Raw genomic sequence first — 11,021 nt, 5'->3', positions numbered from 1 at the left:
CCTCTCTCCAAATTCCCTATAGTACAGACCACCCCCACTCCAAATTCCCCGTAGTACAGACCACCCCCTGCTTCAAATTCCCCATAGTACAGATAACCCCCACTTCAAATTCCCCAGAGTGGTCCAATTCTACTATCGGTTGAGCTATCGACATCTAAACTTGTTGTTTTTGTTGTTTTTTTTTTTCAAATTATGTCACAATACAATATTTGAAGATTAACGTGCACTTCGAAGAATACCTCAAAATTATTGCCAACTACAACAAAGTTTATAATTTCCAATTGAATTTCATTTTAGTTAAATTAAATTTTTTAAAATTTATTTTCACAGACAAAACCTTTAATTATATAAACATTAAAAAATATATATAAATTCAGTACATTTAAATTAAAGACATACAAACATAACACAACAAAAATCCGATAATTATTATGCAACTACAATCTTTCTTTGGCAAATTTAGTTTTCACTACATTGTGATTGTTGAAATTATTCTACTTTTAAAATGGAACCAGTTTCGGAAACAAAACTTTTTCTAAGCAAAATTTATACACGAGAAATTAAGGAAAAAATTATTTGAAATAATCATTTGTAAATGAAATGTTTGTGGACATTATTCTTATTACTGCGAAAATGTATTTAAGTATAAAATTTATTTCAATTATATTTGCCTATTATACGACAATCTACAGCTGTATAAGGTTTGTTACATATACGTCACTGAAAAATAATTTTTAAAGAACATTTTACGATTAGAAAAAAAATTTCTTCATTAAATAAAAAATTGTTGAACAAATTTTTTTGACTACATTGCTAGTATTTTCTTATCAATTGTACTTCGTTAAAACAAAACATTTTTTTAAGATTAATGCAAGATTTATCAATAGTCCTAAAAGAATTTAACAAAATTTAAATTTAAAACTAATACATTTTTAATTTTTATTAGCTCACAACTAAGATATTAATCAGAAAGTAATGTTTCCACTTGTACAACTGCGTACCTGCAAGATATTGTGTACTTTTCACAGATTTAATAAAACTCATTGATGAGGGCCAACACTTTGTGCTGACACGTTTGAAACAACTTAATTAGTTTCAATTTACCTGACCCTAAATCCAAAAATTTACGACAACATTTATTTTTGAGGGTCAATATAATCCCCCTCGCGATTATTGTGGATAATATGGGCAATTTATTTTGATTTAAATAATTTTTTTTGCGTTCACTCATTGAAAGGTAGATTCTTTATGTTTGATTGAACAAATGGTCATTTTCATAAATAATTGTCTTTGTTTTAAGCATTTAGTATTTGTTTAAACAATTTATTATTATTATTAAATTGTAACTTTTTCTTAAAAAGAGGTATAAAACTCTAATTTTTTATTTAGTTAGCTTTCCTGCTTATTATTAAATATCTACGTCATTTAATAAATTCTTATTTGTGTAAATAAATTTGGTTTGTTTAAACAATTTTTTTCGAAAATAAATGTTTGAAATTTCAGTTTTTCTGCAATTATTGTTGTAATTTGTCAGTGTAAAGAGCAATATTTTTTTCTAACCCATTATCTTATTGTTTAATAAATTCATTGAATATTAATGTAACATTATATTGGAAAATGTGATTCGCAAATCTTATTTTTTTCTCAATTTAATTGAGTATATCACTCATTGTTAAATATTTAAATGTCAAACAAATGGTTTAAATAACCAATATTTGTTCGTAAAATGTTTTACATTGGTCATGAAAAGTTTATTTTTTTTTTTTAGTAAGACTTAATTCTATAAAAATTACATTCAATTTTGTCGTTCTGAAATTATTTTTATAATTTTTTCCTTTAAATCACCCTCGTAGATACACTCGTTTGTCCTCTGAAAACTCAAAGTACTTTTTTGATTTGTTTATGTTGATACCGCAGACTAGCCCTCAGTATTCTCAAAAGGAATAAAAAATATTTGAATTTTTGAACGTCGCTGGAAATTAAAACAAAGAATTTTGCTCCCAACAATGAAAAATTACCACAATAATTGCAAAAAAACAGAAATTTCAAAATTTATTTTCGAAAAAAGTTGTTTTAACAAACAAAATTTATTTGAACAAATAAGAATTTATTATAAAATAAGGTACTAGTATCGAAATGACGTAGATATTTAATAATAGCAGAAAAGCTAACTAATTTCTTTTAAACTAAAGTTTTGTACTTCTTTTTACAAAAAAAGTTACAATTAAATAATAATTAATTGTTTAAACAAATATTAAATTCTTGAAACAAAGATCATCATTCCTAAAAGTGTCGAATTGTCTAATCACAATGAGTGAGTGCACAACAAAATGATTTAATCTAAAATAAATTGTCTAAACAATTGTTAATTAGTTAACAAATACTTAAAATGTTCCACTTGACAAACAAAAATAATTCCCGCAAGCTAAGTTTAAATCCAGAAACCTGAATGCCATTTTTCCGAAAATCAAAATTTCCTTATGTTAATCTTTTGGGATTTTCAGGGCCTTTGCGGCACGTATTAATATCAACCGATTTGGCTCAAACTTAAAGGGAATTTTTTTCCGACAACCTCACAAAATGTGAAATGGGGGGGGGGGGAATGCCCTCTAATCGAAAAAAAATTTCAACAGGTATGATTTTGGACCACCCTAATGTATAGGTATAAATGAGTAAATTTACGCGAGGCCGCGCATGTATACCATCCGCGTTTTCAGACGATAACTCAACCTTTTAAAAGCTTGGCGCGTCGTTCGCCCCTTTGTCGGATCGCAGCATTCTCAAAATAAGAATGTAGACGTCTTGAACACAGGGCGGGCTGACAATCTTGTTTTTAGCTCAGCAGTGGTACTTATGAGTACGCAGTCGCCCAAAATTTCTTACTGTACATCAGGGGCGTGCATCACAGTTTCCGATTTAAGCTACATTATTTATGATATTCGAAAAAATGCACTCGAAATGCACGCATTAAACGTACAAAAAGGAGCGTAAAGCACGAGACCATTCCCGCGAATCCCAGGTGCGTTCAAACTGGGCGTAAAGCACCGTGGGTGCAGTGCGCAATAAGGATGTGCTTGCGCAGCAGGAATATTGTTTATATTCAATATAAAAGAAGATATTTACATTTTCTCCTTATTATATTGCAATGACAGAATAAAGTTATAAAATATTTAAACCTCACCATAATTTTTTATTCGTAATTTTTATTATTGCAGGTGCTACCCTTCCTGGTGTTTGCGGCCTTCGTAATCTTGGTAACACTTGCTTCATGGCCGCGGGCTTGCAATGTCTCACTGCTACACCGCCTTTGTTGCGGGATTTCTTAGATCTGCAACAGCGAGGGGAGAAACTACCACCTCCGGGTTCCTTAATGGCGCACTTTAGTTCGCTTCTTTGTCAAATGTGGTCTGGTAGGCATAGCGTAATCAGACCTACGGAATTTAAACACTCATTGGGTTCTTATCATTCCCAGTTCAAGGATTATAGACAGGTAATTTGAAAACTTTTCGGCAATGAAAATTTATTCCAATTAATTTATTTTAATAAATTGTCAGTGAATATAATTGCATATTTATTTTCATTGTATTTTGTGATTATTCTGTTATCTAGCATGATTGTCAAGAGTTTCTTGCTCTTCTCTTGGATTCTTTACATGAGCAAATGAACATCGCGAAACCTGCCAAAAATTACCAATCAGCGACAAGCACAACTAGTACCAACTTTCTTATCAGTCAAAAGGGTAGTAAAGACATAATAGACGCTGCCTTCACTGGCACTACTAATTCAGATAAAGAAATCATGCACTGTTATGAGAATTTGCTTTCTCCCGAATGCCCGAATAGTCCCAATGTTACAATGGCTGGATCTCGAGAAGGTATTTTTCTTTATTAATTATAATTTAATAATGGAAAAGTCATTTAATTTGTTGTAGTTGCATACATATGCTCAAAATTCATTGTACTTTATGCTAAAAATGCAGGGAAATTGGAACTAGCTATAAGATTTGTCAAGGATCAGCAGCGAACATTCTTTTCGACCCGATACTACTCTATTTATTCGGAGTTCTAACATGGACGGATGAACATCTGACAAAAAGATAATTCTGTGTACAGCGCATATCGTTGCAAATAGACATCAACCAGTTCTTGAAATGGTTAGGAAACATGAAGAAGTGGACTACAGAGTGTTTTTATACAGTGTTGGTTTGAAAATTAATCTTTTTTGTTTAAAATTTCATAAATCATGTTAAAACTGAAAAAATTGTTCAAAGTTTGCCAAAAACTTCTTAAGTTTTGGTAATATAATAAAGTTATCATAGTTTGAAAAAAAATTCCCCTAAATCGTTTTCTTATTTTAGAATCCAAAATTCACAGATATTTTCTATCAGTTTTTTTGCATCAAATCTCTCCCCACACATGTTGAATTGTCCGAGCAGTCCTTCCGTTCAGGATAAAAAGAACGATCTGATACAGCGTGTTTAGAAAAGTTATTGACCTGTAGTTCCTTTGGTTGGGCAATTCAGTTTTCTTCGGTTTGAGTACAGTGCATTCTAACACTAGCAACTGCGGAATGTGCTCCAACCTTAATTGTGAGGTGAAAATCTGGTCCAGGTGCTGGTGCGTAGAAGTAAACTTCTTAAACCAGAAGTTCTTGATAACATCTGGTCCTACAGCGGCCAAGGTCTTCGTGCTCCTTAAAGCGGATGATGTTTTCAGTTTTTCCCTTTAAGATATGTCAAGCCTTGTAAATCTCTCCAGGATGTCTTAACCTCCTCGGGTATGGTCGGATTTTTGACGGAAATAAGAATATCGTTGAAGTATCACGATGGGTGCGCGAGAAACGAAGTATTTGTGTAAACATTGTGCTACTTCATTGTCAGCAGCTTCGACTTCTTCACTGAATGGTGATAGATCCTCAGTTCTTGCGCGAACTTTCGGACCTGTTCCGTAAACAGTCTACTAAATGTTATGCGGTCAATCACTACAAGCGCTTTTTGATGTTTTGATCTATCGTCGCGTTTACCCTCCGATTTGAATCAGCTAAACTCTCGTCGCAACTGTTTTTGCAACATATCCTTTTCACGGGACGTTGTCAGCGTGACTTTGCGACAACTAATGCGAGATGTGCGGAAGCTTAGGGTGTATCTGGTGCCACAAGGTGTGCATGCACTCCTTAAAGCCTCTGCGAACAGCGATAATGATGCCATCATTGCACTCCAGCAAGTCGTCTTTGAGTGGATCCCTTAACCAATAGTGTGAGCGTTTCGTCGGACCGTCGTATCGTTATTGTCAGATGCCCTATGGATTCGATAATTTCGAGCCGATTCTACAAATGGGTTTGATGGTGTCATTGTTGTTCGCACCAGCAGCTAGGTAAAGGGTTCGTCCATCCTTGTAAAGTCTCGGATGCAAAGATAAGGCTTCATACTATGGGCGGTCGCTCATTATGCAAGACTCACCGTTGTAAGATAACTCACCCATGTGTTGTGATTTGTCCCGCGGAAACCTGTTTGGCCAAATGTATGTGAAAAACCTACTATACTAGAAAGGAATCTCTAGTTCTTTACAAGAGCTTAGACAACTCCCTCTATTATTGTTGCAAACATTTACTGGCCACCGGGTATAGATACAAGTTTTTGCTTGCAAGCTCTTCATGATTCGTTAATACGTATAGAAGACACTAATAAAGCGGATACATGCATAGTCATTAACCGTGAGGTTAATACACGTGATGGTTCTATGAAAAATGATTGCAAGGATATGCTGAAGAATAGTAATCTGTTTGCATCTAGAAACTCCTTGGATAGAAAATTAATAAAAGAGGCAAAATGCTTCCAATATTTATAGAACAAAATAGATTTCTATTATATAGCGTAGAGCGCTATCCGATTCAATAGGGAACTAGAAGTATATTTCTATAGCAGATAAAAATACAATCGGCCATGCTGGTTTAATAACTTAGGCTTGCGATTAATTAAATGTTTTAATGTTTACAACTTATGTAAGTAATCTGATAACACGCTGATTCACTGGAGATTTCTAATTAAAGACCAACTCAGAAGCGGAGTGATAGACAAGGTACGCAAACGTCCAAACTTAAGAGGGCTGGGGACATGAGCTTTTGTAAAGTCATCGTTGCACTCTATTTTTTTCAAAAGTACAATGAAAAATATGACTTATATGGTATTTCTGCATTCAGAAAAGAATGCTCTATGTCTCTAGTGTTTTGAAATTGCAATAAACATTTCTTAAGTTAACAATAAGCTTAGTCAAAGTTACCCTACTTTTGAAGACTAATTTCTCGGCTCGTAATGATTATTTCACAAATTTACAATATTAATAACATCTATTGACTTTTCATCTAAAGTTTATGTACCTATCTAAACAATTTTTCTTAAATATATATAAATAACAGAGTTTAACGAAGTGTTTGCATGGACTAAATTTAAGGCCAGTAACTACCGATCCTAGCGGCCAAATATTACGGAGATCTTTAGGCACGCCCACGCTGTTGTACTCACTGCACTGCATGCCCCTTACCTCACCCCGGACAGCAGCAGGGTCCTAAGCCCCGAAGGGCACAATGTCTACGCTAACTGTGTTTCACATCTGGCACCAATCTCAAGAAAACCTTCTTAGGTTCATTTCTGAATTTTCTGTTGATTCTCTAATGAAATGAACGAAATTTCAAGTTCCAAAAAAATTGGCTAAAAATACTTCTCTGACGTTCAACGGATTTGCACGTTTCTTAAAATTCTGAGTTAAATGATATATACTTTTAGGAGTGACTTTTTTCATAAAAATAAAATACAATAATTCTTCAAAAGTAGGGTAACTGACAGGTTATTGTTTGTATAATACCATTTTTTTATGAAAAAAGTGAATCCTAAAAGTATATATCAATCGATTCAGTATTTCACGAAACCTGCAAATCCGTTGAACGTCAGAGAAGTATTTTTAGCAAATTTTTGCAACCTGCGTCAAGATTGGTAGTTACTTGCCTTCAATTGCAGATACTTCCTTGACCTCTGTTTTTTCATATTTATTGAATAAAATTGGTTTAGATAGGTACATATACTTGTAGATGAAAAGTCAATAGATGTTATTAATGTTGTAAATTTATGAAATAATCATTACGAGCCGAGAAATAATTCTTCAAATGTAGGGTAACTTTGACTAAAATTATTGTTAGTATAATACCATTTTTTTATGAAAAAAGTGACTCCTAAAAGTATATATCAATCGATTCAGAATTTCATGAAACGTGCAAATCCGTGGAACGTCAGAGAAGTATTTTTAGCAAATTTTTGCAACTTCCGTCAAGATTGGTAGTTACTTGCCTTTAATTTAGTCCGTGCACATTCTTCGTTGACGTCTGTTTTTTCATATTTATTTAAGAAAAGTTGTTTATCATTACGAGCCGAGAGATAACTCCTCAAATTTCTCAAAATACTACAAAATAGCGTTTTCTACTGCAATCTTACTCTCTAATTGTGAAATAATAGTGACAGGCTCGGCAATTATTTTTTTCAAAATTATCACAATGAAATGTTTCGATTAGATGAAAATTCAAATGGAGCATTTTCAAAATTTCAAACTCTGACGTTCAACGAATTTGCAGGTTTCTTGAAATTCTGAGTCGAATGATATATACTTTTAGGAGTCACTTTTTAAATAGAAAATGGTATTATAGTAACAACAATAAAAATAATGATTATTTTACAAATTTACAAGACAATAGGAATTTAACAATAGGTATGTAAAACCATTGATAATAATTATAACTTATGTGGAATGCCTGGATTGGTAAACGAGTTAGGAAAATGAAGCTTTAACGATTAACTAACATTGAAAATATTGACCGATTTTTTTCAATCTTTTTTCGATTTACTCATAATGATATAAAGAGGCTAATGCAGTACATTAAAATTTAATTATTGAATATTGTAAAAGATTCTGATTTTTATCCGGTGTGTCTAATCTCAAATAATGGGAGGGTCTCGCGAGGCCAAAAACCGTCCGCTCGACAAGCTACCACCCTCTGCAAGGGTACCGTTCTCCAGGCAATGCCTGAACCTGGCTGAAGGTCCCCCCTGATTATTACTTTCTCGCAGGAAATTTTTTTAACACTTTTTCTTACTGTGTACCCTTTTTTCTGAAAATATTCCAACTGTGATTGACTGTCAAAATTTTTTTTCGCTCAGAAGCTCCACCTTTTGGGGCGTGCTTATCATATTTCTGTCTCTCTCGCACACTCAACTCAGAATTCCCACGGGTGTCCCCAGCCCTCTTAAGAAGTTTTATTTTTAAGAGTAAATTAGGCGATACGTATTTTTGCGATATGTAACAATCATTTTTTTCGGATTTATGCGTATTTGAATTTTAAGATTTGTTTTTAAAAAATCAAATTTTTTAAAAAATATGTATAGCTTTTGACTTAATTGAGATATTGTGTTTGTTTTCTTTTCCGAAAACCCACACTTATATTTTTTCCCAATTTTTTGTTGAATTTGTACTATTATGAGGAAAATACCGATCATTTTGGTTCAATATTTAAGAAAAATATATTTTCGTATCAGGAAAACTTCCTGTGAGTTTTAAATGGACCAAACAATTATTATTGTCTCTAAATTATTTTTCATAAAATCGAATTTTCAAATTTTTTGCTGAAACACAAAAATAATGCCAAGACAAGAAATTGTTTGACTAAAAAGTTTTAAAATCAATATATTTAAATATTTTTCAATAATGCACAAAACTTACTTTGAATCTTAGTTCAAAAAATAAATAATACCCTGGCCCACATTTTCAGATTTTTATTATCCATTTATTCAGATTCTTCATTAAAGTCTTTGTTCCATAAAGCAAAAGTCAATTCTTCAGAAGCTAACTCTTCTGAGATTTTAAGTTTCTGATTCATTAAACCTTCAGCTCGAAGACTTTTCATTTCTCAAATTTTGAAGAGCGATTAAACATAATTACAAATTTGCACAGTAAATTCAGAGGCACTCTTCCCTTGGAGGATCAATGACAACCCATTTTGGCAGCAGAGAATAAAATTTAGATCCTCCAATGATTGTTGATGGGTTTTTTTTTCTTAAAAGAATGGTTTAAATTTTAATACATTTATGACGTCTTTCTTATTTTGAATCTGCCTAGTGCAATCAATGTCATCATTTGAATAATATTCTTGTGATAACTTTAGATGTTCGCCAGGAATAGGATGACCGCTGTATGGATCAGGAAAATAATTAGGTAATAGATCATCAGTAAACAGCGTTAAAAGGCGGATCTCTTCTGATTTTGTTTTACAATTTCCCAAACCCAATCCAAGGTTTTTTATAAATTGATTGGACAAATCGTCTCTTGGAAGTGGAGTGTCATAAACTTTTAAAAGTTTACTTGTGGCTTCAGAAAACTCAACAAAAAGTTGTTTTTGCTTTCTATTAGCGTACAACTTTCTTTCACTTTCCGGTGCATTTAATTTCGTACGAAAAGGTGAGATGTTCAGAGGCATCTGAGCAAAATTTCTTCGTTAATTTCATTAATTTCTACCAATATATCAAGTCCGCACGGATTATTTTGCTCATACTCTACTACGTTAAGATCATCATTTTCTTCACCAATGTTATTAATATCATCTTCTACTGCAACATTTGGGGGGATGCCAAATCAAGGTGTAAAACGTGCATAACAATTCTTGCAAACACACGTGTGTTATTCAATATTTCTTTCGGGAAACTGCAGTTGCAGCAGAGTATCCAATTCTCTTAACTGCAAAAATATGTTATTAACTATATTATACTTTTAAATTTATTCTTCGAAATTTATGGTACACATTACTGTGAATCCACATTTGCATAGACACTGAGAATAATTTAGACTATTAATTCTACTACTCACATTGAAAATTAATTAAATATACGGAAACTTCTGGCACTTAAGCTTTCAAGAAACATGCGAGAATTCAATTTCGTGAAAAAAAATTCTGGCGACAAAAGTTATTTAGCCCGCATAAAAGTCACAACGTATTTCCCTCATGATGGTACAAATTCAACAAAAAATTGGCATCCATGGTAAAATCCATGGTAACATTAAAGAGTACAAAATTATAATGCGAGCAAAAGTTACTATACGATCTTGCCAACGTGAAAAACAGTGGTCAATTTTGGATTACGGTTAGGATTTTTGATGTCAAGAAAGAAATAGTGAATGTAATCAATACCAAAACTTGGTATCAATTTAATTGCAAAGTGAATTCTTCCAGAGAAAATGTAAATAGTCCGGTAGCTCACGACAATTCTATGGACGTCATTTTAGTACTCACTAAAATTTCAGAATCTTTTGTTTTCATAGTCGACAGTTCGAAACTCGTTGACTGGCTAGCAGCTGTTGATGCATTTCGCAACAATTTAACTTTCAACTGGTCAAAAATTCGAGTGAAAAACGTCATTTTAGTACTCTTTAAACCCATTGGGAATGATTGTTTAAATGCTAAAAACTAACAAGAAGTATGACTGACAGCTCCTTGGTGGTGCCAAAGTTGACTGGCAGGCTTTAAAACGTGTCAACAATTTAAGTGGAAGAACGTAATTTTAGTACTCTTGAAAGCCACGGGGAGTGATTGTTTGAAAGCTAGAAACTAACAAGAAGTTTGACTGGCAGCTCCTGAGTGGTGCCAAAATGCACTGGCATGCTGTCAAAAATGTAGAAAATGCGAGTGAAAAAACGTCATTTTCGTACTCTTGAAACCCATCGGAGATGATTTTTTAGGTGCAAAGAGCTAAGAGAAAATTTGACTGGCAGCTCCTGAGTGGTACCAAACTTGACTGGCAGGCTGTCAAACATATAAAAAATGACAGGATGACAATTACAACCTTAATTTTAGTACTCTTCAAACCTATTGGGAATGATTGTTTGAATGCTAAGAACTAACCAAAAATTTGACTTGCAGCTGCTCGGTGGTGCCAAAGTTGACTGGCAGGCTGTCAAACATGCCAGGAATTCGAGTGAAGAAACGTC

At 33.1% G+C, this 11,021-nt stretch overlaps 1 pseudogene; it reads left to right on the top strand.

The window, feature by feature from the left end:
• Window positions 1–11,021, top strand: part of LOC117178703 — a 235,152-nt pseudogene that overhangs the window by 90,345 nt on the left and 133,786 nt on the right.

Source organism: Belonocnema kinseyi, chromosome 8, assembly GCF_010883055.1.
Source record: "Belonocnema kinseyi isolate 2016_QV_RU_SX_M_011 chromosome 8, B_treatae_v1, whole genome shotgun sequence".
NCBI classification, from domain to species: Eukaryota; Metazoa; Arthropoda; class Insecta; order Hymenoptera; family Cynipidae; genus Belonocnema; species Belonocnema kinseyi.
This window is presented reverse-complemented; position numbering and strand designations above follow the sequence as displayed.